Source organism: Artemia franciscana, chromosome 7 (genome assembly GCF_032884065.1).
Source record: "Artemia franciscana chromosome 7, ASM3288406v1, whole genome shotgun sequence".
NCBI lineage: Eukaryota > Metazoa > Arthropoda > Branchiopoda > Anostraca > Artemiidae > Artemia > Artemia franciscana.
In genome coordinates, this window is record NC_088869.1 from 11,149,940 (window position 1) to 11,168,792 (window position 18,853).

At 32.2% G+C, this 18,853-nt stretch overlaps 1 protein-coding gene across 6 annotated transcripts in view; it reads right to left on the reverse strand.

Moving 5' to 3' along the window:
- The window catches only part of LOC136028843 (sodium-independent sulfate anion transporter-like), a 120,267-nt gene that overhangs the window by 64,103 nt on the left and 37,311 nt on the right, over positions 1-18,853 (reverse strand). Inside the window, exon 1 of one of the 6 annotated variants that reach the window (XM_065706776.1) lies at positions 195-333. The exons of the other annotated variants lie outside the window; for them this stretch is intronic. The gene's annotated coding sequence lies outside the window, so the exon portion shown is untranslated. Of the gene's footprint in view, positions 1-194; positions 334-18,853 lie in introns of those variants that run through there. 6 annotated transcript variants of the gene reach the window in all.

An 18,853-nucleotide genomic window follows, 5' to 3' on the forward strand; every position in this document is an offset into this window, starting at 1 on the left:
GTGTAAGAAATTAAATCTTTTTACTATTAATCATTTGAATTTTTTGTCCTTTTTGCACCAATATTGCCAAACGTACTAAATGAGCTCATTACATACAAATAAAGCACTTGATAAACAACCAGAAACAAATATCCAAAAAACAAAATATTTTTCCCAAATGATATAAAATTTAAAAATGTTGCAGTCGAACTTACTTTTTAGTTATTTTAGGGTGAACTTGAGTAATTCCGACCTTCGATTGAGTTTTTTCAGCTTAATTTGGTCCCAAGGTTTTTCAGAAGCTGCTTGCACAATATAACTATTTGAAGTTGTTCTTTGTCATAGTAGTAAAATCCTTCACAATCTAGAAAGTTCACAAGTGTTGTTGTTTCAGTGACTTACTGCACCTACCACACCCATCTTAGGGGGGAGGGGGTTGGACCTGCCCCTAGTCTGGGGTAAATCTGACAAACCTGGGCAGATCCGATGTATGCAGAGACAAAAATTCTGCCACCTTAAGACATGATAGAGTATGTACAGAGAAACCATACAAAAGCAAACTTTTGTTAATATTTATTATATAGAACAGAAAAGCATAGGGCTATTGCTTACTATGGGGTAATTCCGACAGTGTTGGTTTTACTCTGCACATAGAAGAAGTCTCTAAGAAAAATATTTTTTACATTTTTATGGTAAATATGAGAAAGGTAACACCGTTATTTAAATAATGGGGGGAAATATTAATTTGAATTAGTATAAGAGATTTTTTCTTTTTAGTCGAAAAAAAAGTTATTGAAAAACAATTTCAATCAGAATCGGAAAAAAATGACAAAGCAAACTTTTGATCACTTGTCCTTCTCGGTGTGCTTCTTGTACAGAGTGGTGACATGCCGAAATTGGAATGACGGTAGAGTGAAGAGACCCTCTCAAGACAGCTTTAATGGTCCTACAAACATGTATTTTTCAGCATCCTCAATGTCATCTTTTTTGGCCTGTCATATGAATAGTTTGCTAGGCTCAAGCAGAGAAGATATTTTATGCCATTAAGATTTTTGTCAGGACAATCAAGCACCTCTCCAATATACCAGCCTTGTTGATCATGTTTGGTATCTTACGCTATAGCCTAGCATTCATTTAGCAGTATGTTCAGCTTCTATTTCTCCTTTTCATTGTTCTGACTTTCAACAGTATATTTAATGTCCATTTGGTCAGTTGAGGAACTTCGAGAGATGTCAAAGTCTTCATTGGAAATATCACCCTCCCTGTTCTTTCTTAGCTTTGGTTTGATCGTCTTCTCTTTTACTTTCCCTGTTTTACTCTCGAGCTTTTCTTTTTTCTCTTTCTCTTTTGTTCAAGCACTCTCAAAGCCTCGACAGAAGTGATTATTTCAGCTTCTCGAGCAATTTTCTGCCTACCAGATGTCCCAGAAGCTAAGGCATCAAGAGTAGGGCCACGTGCTGAGTCCAAGAGAAGTTCTTAAAAGGATTTCTCCCATGTATGAATTGTTTTAACTAACCAAAATTAAAATAGTAATCTGATCAGTTGCAGTATTTACTATGGTTGTCACTCTTTTTAAATTCTGACTCTATGCTTCATTTTTGTCAATATATCGTTTTGACTTGGCTAAGTAAACTTTTCCTTGTCAAACAAATTGTTGTCGATACGTGCTGGAATCATAAATTCCAGTCACTTGAAATGATTTTTAATCAGTGGAGAGGTAAGGTAAGTCTCCCAGGTCCAACATTAAATTTTCACGAGTCTTTGTTCTGGTAAGACGTCACTACCTCGGTGAACTCGTTGCCAGTTCATGAGATTTTGCTCATAGGACAATTTCAGCTCTTTGAAAATAACTCTGTCAAGTGGCTTGAGAACATGGGATGCATTGGCTGGTAACGTAAGGATCCTAATCTTCTTTTGTAAAGCGATTTCCACAAGAGGCAAGGATAAATGGAAGCCATGGTAATAAAAAATAAGAAGTGCTTTTTCTTTGACCTAGGCAGGAACACATCTTTAGACCAGTTACAGAAGAGGCTCACTATCATCCATCCTTTCTTAGTAGCTGAAAATCATGCACTTGGATGGTCCATAACAGGTGGCCATAAAATCCATGTGTTTTTCCTTGAGATGACTACCAGTGGAGGTAGTTTCTCACCGGATGCACTAATACATGCAAGAACAGTTGTATTATCATGCTATTGCCGCCTGTTCATCGCATTGCTGGGGGTCCTTTCACGCAAGTAATTTTAAGGCTATCAGGATCGTGACAAAAAGTAAAATTCGTCCAAGTTGTACCAACATTCTGGTTTAACTAAGATATCAAGCTCTTCTGATGTTTTCCGTAGCAGCTCATAAAATCCTAAAGTGATTAAAGGGTTTGCCTGTTACAAAGCCCTCAGGTTTTCAAGTCGGTCATGTTTCTTAAGCAAGATGTTGTTTTCTTTTCCTAAGCCCAATTTTCACCTTGGTTGATTGTTTGTGAAATGAGTATTAATTTTGCTCACACTGAGATATTTTTGTACTTGATCTAGGAATTTATTTTTGGCAAGCCCCGTCCCCACCTTTCCATGACTTTTGGTGAATTTGTCGTACTTTGCTGAGGTTTGGAAGGCAGTTACAGAGGTCTTCCATGATCAATAGCGGGCAAGTTGAGGATATATCTTTGCTTCTTCATCTGATTAATTAGTGTTTTCTTTGGTATGTTGTAAAGCATTGCCACTTTTTATGATGATGCTAGTTTAGCCAGTATCCCAATTTAATAAGTTTTATTTTTAATCTCGAAATTGCATCATGGCGGGGACACTAACAGGCTTCCAACATGATTATAAAGTTCATAGGAGAATTTTTTTTCAATGGCAACGCCTGTGCACTGATAAGCGATAAAATCTCCTGTTAAGTGGAAACTAAAGCACATGGTGATCAGGTGGCAGCTAGGGTATCTAGAGGGCTTGGATTGATTCGGCGTCTGAGAAATCAGTTACCTCATTCTGCCCTTTTAACTCTTTATCATTCTATTGTCATGCCTTATATTTCTTATGGTTGTGTGATATGGGCTGGTGGATTTTATACAAATTTTAAACGTGTTCAGGTTTTACAAAATAAAGTTATTAGACTACTAGGAAATTATGTCCATGGTGAAAATGATACAGTTAATTGCTATAGGAAACTTATGATCTTTAATGTTAGCCAACTTCATGATTATCAACTTGCTATATTTGTATTTCAGAGTATTTATGGTTTGTCCCCTGAAATTTTTCGTCAAATGTTTATAAGGAATTCTTCATACCACAGTTATGAGACTAGAAATATGGATGATTTGGTATATGAGTGTCGCAGCTCTCAGAGGGGAAGTTTTGGTCCCAAGTTTGCTGGACCAGTAGTGTGGAATTCTTTACCAATGAGTATAAGGTTATCTGAAAATGTTAGCCAGTTTAAGAGTAGACTGAAGAATCACCTTCTGAGTAGAAAATAAATATATAATTTAAATTGGATGGCTTATTGATTTGTTTTTTTTTAAGTGTTGTTGTTTTTTTTTTTTTTTTTTTTTTTTTTTTTTTTTTTTTTTTTTTTCTTATTCTTTGTTTTCCTGTTGTTTTCTTGTTCCCAATTTTTTTGTTTCATTTTGTTTATTTTTTTTTTTTTTTTTGTTTTTTTGTTTGTTTTTTTTTTTTTTTTTTTGTTAATGTTGTTGGTATTGGTGCTCATTAATGTTTATCAGCCACTACTAACAAGTCTCTGACTTTCTAAAGTGGCTGATGTGGTTTGTTTTGTATATTGATGATATGTATAATAAAAGTGTCTCTCTCTCTCTGAAAAAATGGAAATGGTAACACTTCACTTGCTGAAGGGTGTAAAAACAGATGCAAAAAAAGGTGTGCATATCGTCATAGTAGAAAAGAAAAAGAAGAAAAAGGGAAGGGTAACATTTTGGGACTTTCAAAAACATAGAGCTTTATATCTGGTCCTTCAATGATGCAATCATCAATGCAACAGCACAAACACATTAAAAAAAAGAAAAAAAAGAAAGGAGATAGAAGGAGAAAGGGAAAACTGTTTTCCTAAATTAGTGATTAATATAGACCAGCACTTGAATGAGGCATTAACCCTACTCACCCATGCAACCACATCGGTCAAAAGCATAGCCATACACAATCAATCATAAAGAATAATCCATGGACAGGCAGTTATGTCGTCAATAAGTATATCGTCATTTACCAAACAATAAAACAGTAAAGACAAATAATTCAGAGGCAACAATACAACACAAGGGCTCATCAGGAGAACACACTTGCCTATAGGGTTTCGACACTTTAAATTCTCTACCCAGTCAAGTGTTGTGCCTACCACAGAATATCCATGGCATCCCCGTGTCAGGTATCACCCCCACAATACATGCCTATGAAAAAACCAGCAAATATAGAACAACCAAGTAACACCAAAACAAGCTTATCCTGTTAATATATTCCGCTTTTTAGCAGTAATAGGTAAACTAAATGTGATAAATTTTACAAAATCACAAATATTAACTCTTTGCAAAAAAAACTGATTGAACTAAACAAATATAGAATTCATCATTACCATGTGGCTATTTTTGAAAAACCCACTCTATTAGAAACACAATTCAAAATAGATGGCGCTGCATCAACTTTTCGTGAACCTCCGAAATTGGCCGAAAATTTCCCTAAGTATTTCCAGATCTTTTTTTGGTATTTATTTAAAACTTCGTTATAATGAAAACTAAATTTTTTAAATTGCCAAGTTAATTTATTTGCAGAAAAACCTCTTAATATCAATTTTTGGCTTAAGATTCTACATCTATTTTTAAAATTAATATAATTACTACAAATCCTTGCAAAACAAAGTAACTGTGAGAAAAACGCCGAGTATGTGATATTTGAGTATATATTCTTTCAGGGAATGGGAAACAAATCACTTCAAAATCAAAATCATCCGTTTTATTATACATTTCAAAGCTTAATTTATTATTATCAGAAATATTAATATTTAAATCTAAGAAATGATCTTCAAGATCATTCTTGAGATTCTTTCAAATCTCTATTGCATCTCCCTGGGTACAAGATGGAATATTTTAATCGAAGTGGGATGGCTAAAGGTGGCCTTGCTGTTTATGTTTCGGAATGTCTTCCGTACTCTGTTAGACATGACCTGTCAAGAAATGAAGAGGGAATTTTTGAATCCATATTTATTGAGATTAAAACCCAAGCTAAAGCTTTGATTGTTGGTAATGTATACCGGTCTCCTAGTGGGTCTGTTCCCTCTTTCCTTCAGATTCTTGATGAGGTCTTGGAAATAATCCAACTTCATTCATGTGAACTTGTAATTATGGGCGACTTCAACCTTAATTTGTGTGACCGGAGGTCATCCTCGTCCTTGGATTTTCTTTCGACAATGCTCGCTTGTGGAACACTACCTTCTGCATGTATTCCAACTCGCATAACTAACACTACCGCTTCTTTGCTTGATAATACAGGTGCTCTAAGCCATTTTCGCGTGATTCTCGGCTTCAAATTTTCAAAGCTTATAGAAGAGTTTACAATTCGCTTTGCCGAAGGGCTAAATCGTTATTTTATCATGTAAAATTCTCTGCGTGCGGTAAAGACACTAGGAAGACATGGCAAGTAATCAATTCTGTTATCAGGCCATCTTTTCTGCCTCCTTCTGTCCCTTCAAGTGTTGTGATTGACGGGAAAAATGTAGAGGGTGAGCTAAAAGTTCAAGATGCGTTTACTATCTATTTTGCTAATATCGGCAAAACTACAGCCTCTTCTGTAAGTCCTTCTTCTTCTCTACCTGATTTTAGGTCTTATCTAGGACCACCTTGTCCTAAATCAATGGCATTGGAACCTGTCTCTGAAGCTGAAATAGCCAGAATTGTCAATTGTTTGAGGGGTTCTTCATTCTCTGGCCCAGACCGTATTCCGACTAAGGTTGTCGAGTTCATTCTTCCTGTCATTGTGTGTGCCCTCACGAGACTTGTCAATCTTTCTTTTGAAAATGGTGTCTTCCCAAGTGCTCTAAAGCGTGCTCGTGTTATCATCCTTTTTAAAGTTGGATCAAGGAATGATCCTGCAAATTATCGTCCCATATCTCTTTTATCAGTGTTTAGTAAAAGTTTTGAAAAAGCTATGCTTTCTCGACTTCTTGATTTTCTTGATTCTAAACTCTTTTTTCATGATTTTCAGTTTGGTTTTAGGGCCAAACATTCAACTGAGCATGCATGTGCAACTCTCTTGAATTATTTAAATTCAGCTCTTGACTCTAGTTTGATACCTGCTGCTCTTTTTCTTGATGTTCGAAAAGCGTTTGACTCATTAACACACAAGATTCTTCTTCTGAAAATGTCCCATATTGGAATAAGAGGGAATGCTTATTCATGGTTTCTATCATATTTATCTGGTCGAGTCATCTCGGTTCATCCGGACTTTTCTAATCCTTCTGGAATAGAGTTTGGTGTTCCACAAGGATCTGTCATGGGGCCGATACTCTTTTTAATCTACGTCAATGACCTTATTAATGCGGTTAAAAATTTAAAACCTACCATTTGCTCTCGTCTTTGTCAACCAGTATCCGTTACTAGTTGTGACAAGAGTTTGTCCTTACCGGATACACTTATTGCTTTTGCTGATGACAGTACTCTTGGCACAACTGGTAGAACTGAGTCTGATCTTCGTTCAAGGATGATAGCCCTTTTTGAAAGAGTTATCCAGTGGTTTGATGTAAATTATCTTGCCTTAAATGACGAAAAGTCATGTTTTCTCATTTTTTCCAGAGTCTCAAAGGCTTACCCTTATTTAAATGAAATAAATGTATCAAGAGGTTCTCTAAGTAGACCTAAGGATCGTTACGTTCGATTCCTAGGCATCTTGCTTAACGAAAATCTTTCGTTCAAGTATCATATTGACCTGATTAAAATGAAAGTCTCCAGGAGTCTTGGAATCCTTAGAAAGCTCAAATATATATTTCCAGGGTCGATTCTTAGACTCTTGTTCTGCAGCCTAGTTCAGTCTTATGTTTCATATTGTTCTGTTATTTGGATGTAAACTTTTCCCTCGTCTCTGAAGCCACTTTCAAAACTTTATGATAAAGCAAGGACTCTTATTCAGGAAACTAACCGTTTTTCACTTAAACCCTTGCTTGATTTGAAATCTCTCTATTTTCTTTCTTGTTCTTCTTTCGTTTTTTTACAGTTGCACGGCCATCTTCCTGCTGTCCTATGTAATAATATGTCTTTTGTTTCTGATCAATCGACTTATCATCTCCGCACTTCCAACAATTTACTGGTTCTTCACACACCGTCAGTGAAGTCTGACTTCAACCCTCTGACAGCTTGCAACAGGATCTGGAACACGCTCCCAGAGTTCGTACGAAGCTGCCACTCGTCTGGTATGTTCAAAAATTATGTTAGAGATTTTCTAGCTAGTAAATAATTTTGTTTGTTTGTTGTTTTTTTATTTTTTTTGTCTTTATCTTTTATTCCGGTTTCCCTTGGAGTTGATGTCTCTGGATTGAGTTTGATATTTAATTGAGTTGGTGAAATCATGTGCTACTCCCTGCCTAGCTTGTCATTTTTTGGAGATTATTAAGGTGGGTGACTCAATTTTTGGTTTTTGTTTATATTTTTTTGTTGTTGGTATTTTTTTCTCCCCTGTTCTTTCCCGGCCATGGAGCCTTATGGGGAGATTGTCTTGAAGTGATTTTTTTGTTTATGGATTTTAATGTTAAATAAAGAACTCAGAACTAAGAAGACCAGCGCCATGACTAGGTTCAAGAGTAAGCTCTGCTGGATATATATTTTTTATAAATATCAATGAAATCCTTACAATTTAAGACCAAAAATCATCTTAATATATTTTATTGTTTGACAAAAATGTTTTAAATTATTTGGATTATTTTTATCCATCATATATTTATCTTCTAGTTCACTTAAAAACAAGTCTGCTATAAATGGGCTGGCAATCTCCCCCCTTGGGAATTCCATATATACATGTATATATATATATATATATATATATATATATATATATATATATATATATATATATAGATATATATATATATCATGAAAAGAGAAATCACCAATGCAACAGCACAAACACAAAAAAAAAGAAACGAGAGAGACAGAAGGAGAAAAGGAAGACTGTTTTCCTAAATTAGTGATTAATATAGACCAGCATTTGAATTTTGCCTTAACCCTACTCATCCATACAATCACATAGATAAAACAGCATAGCCACACACAATCAACCATAAAGAATAATCCATGGACAGGCAGTCATGTCATCAATAAGTATAAGTCGTCATTTACCAAACAATAGAAAAAATAATATAGACAAATAATTCAGAGGCAACACCCAACATAAGGGCTCATCAGGAGAATACACTGGCCTATATAGGGTTTCGCCACTCTAAATTCTCTACCCAGCACAGTGTTGTTGCTACCACAGAATATCCATGGCATCCCCGCGTCAGGTATCACCCCCAAAATACATGCCTATGAAAGGAAAAAAAAGCAAATGTAAAACAACCAAGTAAAACCAAAGCAAGCTTATCCTGTTAATATATCCCTCCCTTTAGCAACAATAGGTAAACTAAATATTATAAATTTTACCAAATCACAAATATTAACACATTGCAAAAAACCTGAATGAACTAAACAATTATGGAATTCATCTTTACCATGTGGCTAATTTTTAAGAAAATCCGCTCAATTAGAAACACAATTCAAAATAAATGACGCTGCGACAACATTTCTCGAACCTCCGAAATTAATTGAAAATTTCATTAAGTATTTCTAGATAATTCTTTTGATATTTATTTAAAAGTTCGTTATAATGAAAACTAATTTTTTAAAAAATTGTCAAGTTCATTTATTTGCAAAAAAACCTCTTGATATCAATTTTTGGCTTAAGATTTTACATCTATTTTTAAAATCAATATAATTACTACAAATCCTTGCATAACGAAGTAACTGTGAGAAAACGCTGAATTTGTGATATTTGAGTGTATATTACTTTCAGGGAATAGGAAACTAACCACTTCAAAATCAAAATCATCCGTTTTATTATACATTTTAAAACTTCATTTATTATTATCACAAATATTAATATTTAAATCTAAGAAATGATCTTCATGACCAGCGCCATGACTAGGCTCAAGAATAAGCTCTGATGGATATATATTTTTAGAAATAACAATGAAATCCTTACAATTTAAGACCGAAATATCATCTAAATATCTTTTATTATTTGACAAAGCATGTTTTAAATTAATTGGATTATTCTTATCCATCATATATTTATATTCTAGGTGACTTAAAAACAAGTCAGCTATAAATGGGCTGGCATTCCCCTCCGTGGGAATTCCCACAATTTGCTTGTACAAATCACCCCCAAATCTTGTATAAGTATTGTATAAAACAAATTCCAATAGCTCAAAAATCATATCCAAGCTGTAACATCTCAAGTTAACTGTAGTATTAAAGCAATATGTCCATATAGCTTTTTTATTATAAATGTCTATTTTTAAGAAGCTTTTACTAGATAAGAGGAAGGATTTCTTGATAACAGTTTTTAAATTATCAAACACTACATTAAGTGATAAATTAGTATACATTGTCGCAAAATCGAAAGACTCAATTCTTTTAGCTGAAACCATTGTTAAAGAATCTATCACCTGCAGTGAATTATTAACACTCCAATATGGATTAAAATTCGAAAATTTTTTAATACCAGAACAATAGGTTTTAAGTTTATTTACAATTTCCTTTAAAATTAAAGAAAGGTCAGTAGCAGCAATGCGGGTTGGACATTTAGCTGCTCCAGCAATAAACCGTGGTTTAGGAGGATTCTTATGAAATTTTACAGTCCACTATAGGAAAGGGAACTTTTTATCATTGTCATTTATTTTAATATTAAAATTTTTAAAAAGTATTTCTTCAGTCTTTTCAATTAAATTCTCATCCTCTATATTTACCTTTTCGTAAACATTAGTTGTGCATAACTCCCTTTTTAAGATATCACAATACAGCTTCTGACAAATTATGGCAAATTTATTATTAACTTTATCCACTGGCACAATTACACAAGAATATATTTTATTTCTTATTCTACTAATAACTAAATTCTTCCAACTTTGAAAACTCTCTTTATTTTTATTCTCTTTCTTACACCCCTTATCAATAAATAAATCAAAATCATTTTCCAAGCCATCAAGAACACTCGATGGTTTCAGATGATGAGAAAGACGGAAATTAGCCCCTTTATTCATTATAATTTGAAGATCATCTTGCTTTATTATTGACAAGTCCCCTGTTATAACATGTTTGTAAGTAGGATTTACAAATGGGCCAAGTTGCTTACAATTACAAACCGGTTTCCAATTTATATCACTATCTAGTCTTTTTAGTATTAAATTATAATTAAAAATAATTTGCCCAATAGTTTTTGAAAATTTATAAGTTAAAACTGGACTATCATTATAATTCAAATTACTAGGAAGGGCCTGTTTCACATGCCGCTGATTTAAAATTTCTGGTAAATTAATATCTTCAATCTGCTTACAAGTAAAATTAATAGGTAAATATAATCTGTTATCCTTATTACTAATCTTATCGAACTTTTTCTTTTTTGAAATAAATTTCGTTTTAGTTAGAATGCAAATTGTATCACATATTACTTTAAAATTATAATCAAGAGCTGTATTATTCTTAACAATCCAGAAAAGTTTGATTAAATTCCTCTTGGATAAATTATTTAGACATTTTATTACAGAAATCATACCCCTAGATTCAAGTAGCTGGCATAGATCTATAGAAAGCATATGTACATCTAATTCATTTTTTCTATTATTTTTCCTATATTCACTCGATCGTTTTTTACGTTTAGTAGGACAAGTAAAAGAAGGATGGTCCATAAAACCATCAATACATTTAACAACAACATGAGACATGTCACCATATTTTGCTTCACGATCATTTAGCCCAAAAGGATAAGCTGTACCAAGAGTATGGATCCAGAAATCCTCCTGTTTACGTAGTCTATTATTCTTCTCTTCTTTATTTAAACTTCTCTTCTTTATATATATATATATATATATATATATATATATATATATATATATATATATATATATATATATATATATATACATATATATATATACGTATATATATATATATATATACATATATATATATATATATATATATATATATATATATATATATATATATATATATATATATATATATATATATATATACTAGCTGTTGCGGTGGTGCTTCGCGCCCCTTCCAAAGCCCCCCTGCGCGCGCAAGTCGTTACGCGCCATTGTAGTTGTGTCCCTGTGTCCCACCTGTGAATAGATATATATATATATATATATATATATATATATATATATATATATATATATATATATATATATATATATATATATATATATATATATATATTCTTCTTACAATTATACATTTAATATACAATTATACATTTATTACAATTATTATACAATTATACATTGTATAATAAAAATTTTGCATGCAAGTTACGTGGTAATGTTAATTGTAGAACAACCAATGTAATTTACCTATTAGAATGTGATAAATGCTGCCTACAATATGTGGGGGAAACAACTAATAATATATATAAAAGATTTTCTGGACACAAGACAACAGTTAATAATGAAAAAACTAATAACTATCTAGTTCAACATTGTAGTAATGGTAAATGTTCCATATCAGATATAACTGTCACAATTTTAGAAAATTTAGAATTAGAAAATTTAAATAAAGAAGAGAAGAATAATAGACTACGTAAACAGGAGGATTTCTGGATCCATACTCTTGGTACAGCTTATCCTTTTGGGCTAAATGATCGTGTAGCAAAATATGGTGACATGTCTCATGTTGTTGTTAAATGTATTGATGGTTTTATGGACCATCCTTCTTTTACTTGTCCTACTAAACGTAAAAAACGATCGAGAGGACATAGGAAAAATAATAGAAAAAATGAATTAGATGTACATATGCTTTCTATAGATCTATGCCAGCTACTTGAATCTAGGGGTATGATTTCTGTAATAAAGTGTCTTAATAATTTATCCAAGAGGAATTTAATCAAACTTTTCTGGATTGTTAAGAATAATACAGCTCTTGATTATAATTTTAAAGTAATATGTGATACAATTTGCATTCTAACTAAAACGAAATTTATTTCAAAAAAGAAAAAGTTCGATAAGATTAGTAATAAGGATAACAGATTATATTTACCTATTAATTTTACTTGTAAGCAGATTGAAGATATTAATTTACCAGAAATTTTAAATCAGCGGCATGTGAAACAGGCCCTTCCTAGTAATTTAAATTATAATGATAGTCCAGTTTTAACTTATAAATTTTCAAAAACTATTGGGCAAATTATTTTTAATTATAATTTTATACTAAAAAAGCTAGATAGCGATATAAATTGGGAACCGGTTTGTAATTGTAAGCAACTTGGCCCATTTGTAAATCCTGCTTACAAACATGTTATAACAAGGGACTTGTCAATAATAAAGCAAGATGATCTTCAAATTATAATGAATAAAGGGGCTAATTTCCGTCTTTCTCATCATCTGAAACCATCGAGTGTTCTTGATGGCTTGGAAAATGATTTTGATTTATTTATTGATAAGTGGTGTAAGAAAGGGAATAAAAATAGAGAGTTTTCAAAGTTGGAAGAATTTAACTATTAGTAGAGTAAGAAATAAAATATATTCTAACTTAAAAAATAGTAACACTAAATCATTATTTTATAATGCGAAGATTAAACAAGCAATTGCTAATCTAAAGAATGAATTTGTAATTGTGCCAGTGGATAAAGCTAATAATAATTTTGCCATAATTTGTCAGAAGCTGTATTGTGATATCTTAAAAAGGGAGTTATGCACAACTAATGTTTATGAAAAGGTAAATATAGAGGATGAGAATTTAATTGAAAAGACTGAAGAAATACTTTTTAAAAATTTTAATATTAAAATAAATGACAATGATAAAAAGTTCCCTTTCCTATATTGGACTGTAAAATTTCATAAATCCCCTTAAACCACGGTTTATTGCTGGAGCTGCTAAATGTCCAACTCGCATTGCTGCTACTGACCTCTCTTTAATTTTAAAGGAAATTGTAAATAAACTTAAAACCTATTGTTCTGGTTTTAAAAAATTTTCGAATTTTAATCCATATTGGAGTGTTAATAATTCACTGCAGGTGATAGATTCTTTAACAATGGTTTCAGCTAAAAGAATTGAGTCTTTCGATTTTGCGACAATGTATACTAATTTATCACTTAATTTAGTGTTTGATAATTTAAAAAAACTGTTATAAAGAAATCTTTCCTCTTATCTAGTAAAAGGTTCTTAAAAATAGACAGTTATAATAAAAAAGGCATATGGACAAACTGCTTTAATACTACAGTTAACTTGAGATGTTACAGCTTGGATATGATTTTTGAGTTATTGGAATTTGTTTTATACAATATTTATATAAGATCTGGGGGTGATTTGTACAAGCAAATTATGGGAATTCCCATGGGGGGGAATGCCAGCCCATTTATAGCTGACTTGTTTTTAAGCCAACTAGAATATAAATATATGATGGATAAGAATAATCCAATTAATTTAAAACATGCTTTGTCAAATAATAAAAGATATTTAGATGATATTTTGGTCTTGAATTGTAAGGATTTCATTGATATTTCTAAAAATATATATCCATCAGAGCTTATTCTTGAGCCTAGTCATGGCGCTGGTCATGAAGATCATTTCTTAGATTTAAATATTAATATTTGTGATAATAATAAATTAAGTTTTAAAATGTATAATAAAACAGATGATTTTGATTTTGAAGTGATTAGTTTCCCATTCCCTGAAAGTAATATACACTCAAATATCACATATTCAGCGTTTTTCTCACAGTTACTTCGTTATGCAAGGATTTGTAGTAATTATATTGATTTTAAAAATAGATGTAAAATCTTAAGCCAAAAATTGATATCAAGAGGTTTTTCTGCAAATAAATTAACTTGGCAATTTCAAAAATTTAGTTTTCATTATAACGAACTTTTAAATAAATATCAAAAGAATTATCTAGAAATACTTAAAGAAATTTTTAACTAATTTCGGAGGTTCGAGAAATGTTGTCACAGCGCCATTTATTTTGAATTGTGTTTCTAATTGAGCGGATTTTTTTTTAAAAATTAGCCACATGGTAAAGATGAATTCTATAATTGTTTAGTTCATTCAGGTTTTTTGCAATGTGTTAATATTTGTGATTTGGTAAAATTTATAATATTTAGTTTACCTATCGTTGCTAAAGGGAGGGATATATTAATAAGATAAGCTGGTTTTGGTTTTACTTGGTTGTTTTACATTCGCTGTTTTTTTTTCATAGGCATGTATTTTGGGGGTGATACCTGACGCGGGGATGCCATGGATATTCTGTGGTAGCCACAACACTGTGCTGGGTAGAGAATTTAGAGTGGCGAAACCCTATATAGGCCAGTGTATTCTCCTGATGAGCCCTTATGCTGGGTGTTGCCTCTGAATTATTTGTCTATATTATTTTTTCTATTGTTCGGTAAATGACGCCTTATACTTATTGACGACATGACTGCCTGTCCATGGATTATTCTTTATGGTTGATTGTGTGTGGCTATGCTGTTTGACCTATGTGATTGTATGCATGAGTAGGGTTAAGGCCTCATTCAAGTGCTGGTCTATATTAATCACCAATTTAGGAAAACAGTCTTCCTTTTCTCCTTCTGTCTCTTTTTTTTTTTTTTTTTTTTTGTGTTTGTGCTGTAGCATTGGTGATTTCTCTTTTCATGATATATATATATATATATATATATATATATATGTATATATATATATATATATATATATATATATATATATATATATATATATATATATATATATATATATATATATATATATATATATATATATATGTGTGTGTGTGTGTGTGTGTGTGTTTAACGACGTAAAACATGCGAATATAAAACATTCTTCGCTGTCCAATTGTCTGTGCATATAAATAGATTGTCAGGTTTACTGACTCTTGAACATGCAACATATAATTGTCCATGGGAAAAACAATCCGTATTCAGATCTATACCTTATTATTCTAATGATGTGTCCCTGTGTTCCGGTCGTCATTTATATTCCCTGTGTCCTGGTCGTCATTTGTGTCCTGGTGTCCTAGTTTGTAATTTCTCTTTGAGTGTCCCGGTCGTCATTTATATTCCCTGTGTCCCGGTGTCCCCGTCGTCATTTGTGTCCCGGTCTGTAATTTCTATTCGAACAATCCCTGTGTCCCGGTCGTCATTCATATATCCCGCCTTTGCCCCCGGCTTCCCCGTTGTAGTTGTGTCCCTGTGTCCCGGTCGTCATTTATATTCCCTGTGTCCCGGTCATGATTTGTGTCCGGGTGTCCGAGTCTGTAATTTTTCTTTAAGGTTTCCGGTCGTCATTTATATTCCCTGTGTCTCGGTCATCATATGTGTCCCGGTGTCCCAGTATGTAATTTCATCAGTTGACAAACATGACGTCAGTCGACAAATTACTTCATGACGCATACAGCTAAATCCTTATAATGACGTCAGTCGACAAACATGACCTCAGTCGACACACAAACATGACGTCACTTGACACACACACACACAGACAACTTATTTATTTATATATATATATATATATATATATATATATATATATATATATATATATATATATGATATATAATACACTGATATATAAATATATATATATATATATATATATATATATGTGTGTTTGTGTGTGTGTTTGTATATTATGTATTGTTAATATTATGAATAGTTGGCAAATACACTGATATCTAGGCTAGAATTGCAAAAAACTAGCCAATTGTATACACGGGGAAATCAGACCCCCGTGTCCGAATTTATAATGTATGGGGTAAGTCTGGTATGTCAGATTTACCCAAATCCTTGTTTTTCCAATGAAATTCCGATATCCCTTGTATATCTTGACTGATTTGAGAACAAAATTCTTATAAATTACAATAATAACTTAAATTATGCTACTAAATTATCAGCTATCTAGAATCGTTTGATCATCTCTCTATTGTTCGTCACTATCAATCAAAAATTGCTACCTAAGTCGTAGGCAACAAAAATGTCTTCCACAAAATTTTGAAATTTCTGTATGACAAAGCAATTGAAAATGGCAAAAATATTGAACGCTGTTGTCAAGTATCTAAATCAAAGGAAGAAGACGGAAAACGGAAACAAATATATCTTTAATTACAAAGCCAGATAAGATGGGGGTTTTGGAGTTACCCCGGGTCAGACTTATCCAAGTCCACCCTACTTTAAAAAGCCCAAAATTATAATATTTATAGATTGTATCGTATCAGATTAACGACACTTCTTGACTACTAAGGTCCCTGCTTCGGCCCTGCAATGCATTGCTGCAGCATGATTCGATCTCTGGGTCCTGTATTACCAAGCTAAGGTCAAACCCACTGCGCCACCACAGGACACAATATTTATAGAAAAAAAGGCTTAAGCCAGTTTTTAAATTAATTAAGGTATCCTGAAGAATTAAAGTTTAATAGAACCCTTGGCCTTACTCTATAAAGAAGCATTTATACTTATCTACATTCGTGTCTTAACATGTGTAGATAACAAAAGTAATAAATGTTTATTTTTTAAAATCACAGAAAAATTAAACTTGAAACGAAGATAAAATATGACGTTTAAACATTTTTATTACTAGACACAGCAGACTGAGTCGTATCATCCATATTTAAATACTGAGCATTTTGTAGATAAATATGAGAAAAATTTCCTTCCAAAATTGACACAGTCAAAACAAAATAAAAGATGAAAATCTTAATTATAGCCAACAATAGCATTAGGCCATCTTAATGAAGATACCTTACCTTAATTACTTTCAATTTGTATATATTTAATTTGAGTTGCACTTATATAATAGTCATCCAGTAAGAGTAAATATAACTATAAAAAGCACAAGATTGAACGATGAGTTATTATTTTAAAACAGTTAAAAGGTTTTTTACGATACAATACGAATCTATTGCGTCAAATAACATGAGTAAATAAGAAAAAAATACAGTTCAACTATCCACACCTCCTTGTGACTTACTTATTAAAATTAGACACACAAAAATGTTGTAAAGACAATCTGTATCGGTCGATAGCCACAGACCTACAAGGCTCCAGCTTGTTATGGTGCTTTGCATTATATCATGTTCGTGCCGACACGGGGAGCAAGCCTCGATGCTTACTCCACTCCAAAAGCTGCTGTCTTTTAATTAGCAAGAAAAGCCGCTTCTTGTTAAACTGTTCATCTCTATAGACTTGTCTAAAAGCATTGACTAGTGAACTAAAGACAAATATGAAATAATGTTTACAAAAAATGCATGGCAAGGTTATTTTAACTTCAATCACCAAAGAGGCTAGTAAAATAAATTCAGAAATAATCGATATTCTCGCACAAAAAAAAATATTATTCTTAAAAATTTAATAATCAAGTAAATAAAAAAGGGGGATTGAATTCATTCAAGAATTCCTAAATTCATTTAATACTGGAAATTTATACCCCAATAACTTAAAAATGAAAAAAATACAATCCTTATATTATTTTCCAACTTAAATGTTTCAGAAGGGATGTGTAATAGAGCCCACCTTATTTTTACTGAACTATATAACAACATAATTAAGGTGAATGTAATTACTGGGAAAATATCAGGAAACAAAGGTAATTCATCGAGTTATGTTGCACTCTATTAAAGGTCAGCTCTTATGTTCTGTTTCACGAAATCAATTTCCACTTTGACCTGTATTTGCCGTACCCAGAGGTGGGGTACGGAAAGGTGGGGTACCCAGAGGTTTTTCAGAGGTGGGGTATACGAAAAGACTTTAAAAACATCAAAAATTGGTCTATATTGATATTTGTTTCAATTTTTAACAGTTACAAAACATTTTTTCGGGGGGGGGGGGGTCAAATCCACCCCCTGCCCAGAACTAATTCCTAAAGCCAAATTTCCAGATTTGATGGCGTTTACTTCAGGTTTCCTTTCTTAACTATGGTATGGTTTACTGGTATGGTATGGTATGGTTTACTAATTATGGTATTGTATGGTATGGCATTCTTTTGTGTTAAAGAAAAAAACAACGTAGCATAAAAGTCCTGGTTCCACCTGCACATCAACGACGAATATATTACTCAGCATGGAAGAAAACCCTGAAAAGTGCAAGTTACGCATCTTATTGTTATATTTTGTCTGGTTCTATCAAAAACGAATGTGAAGAACGAGGTAGTATAATTTTAGATTCTGTGACAGCGAGAATCAAAACAAGGCAAAAAAAAATGAAGTACAAAGAACTTCGTGGTTAGAATGCTGGCAAAAAAAACAATTACAACAAATCAAAAAAAAAGTTAAGAAACATGAATAATAAAGAAATATACGGCTAGAAGAAATGTTAGAGTGAGAATCTGAAAAACTAAAATGCAAGGGTGTATAATTATTCATTTTCAAAAGCTTCAATTAATATTGAATATAGTTGGTTCTTTCATATAATTAACTTAATGCATGAGTACTATGCAATAGAATTTGTTCCTTATCATAACTTTATATATATAATCCTGAAAAGCAGCTTTACAAGAGATTCTTGTATTTACCGAATCTTATTTACAAAAAAATTCTGTTCTTTTAGTTACTGCATATCGTTTCTTCTTTACTAGGTTTTTGTTATGGCTACAGGCATGATACTGATTAAACTTGTAATTTTTCTTCAAATTTCTTTTTTA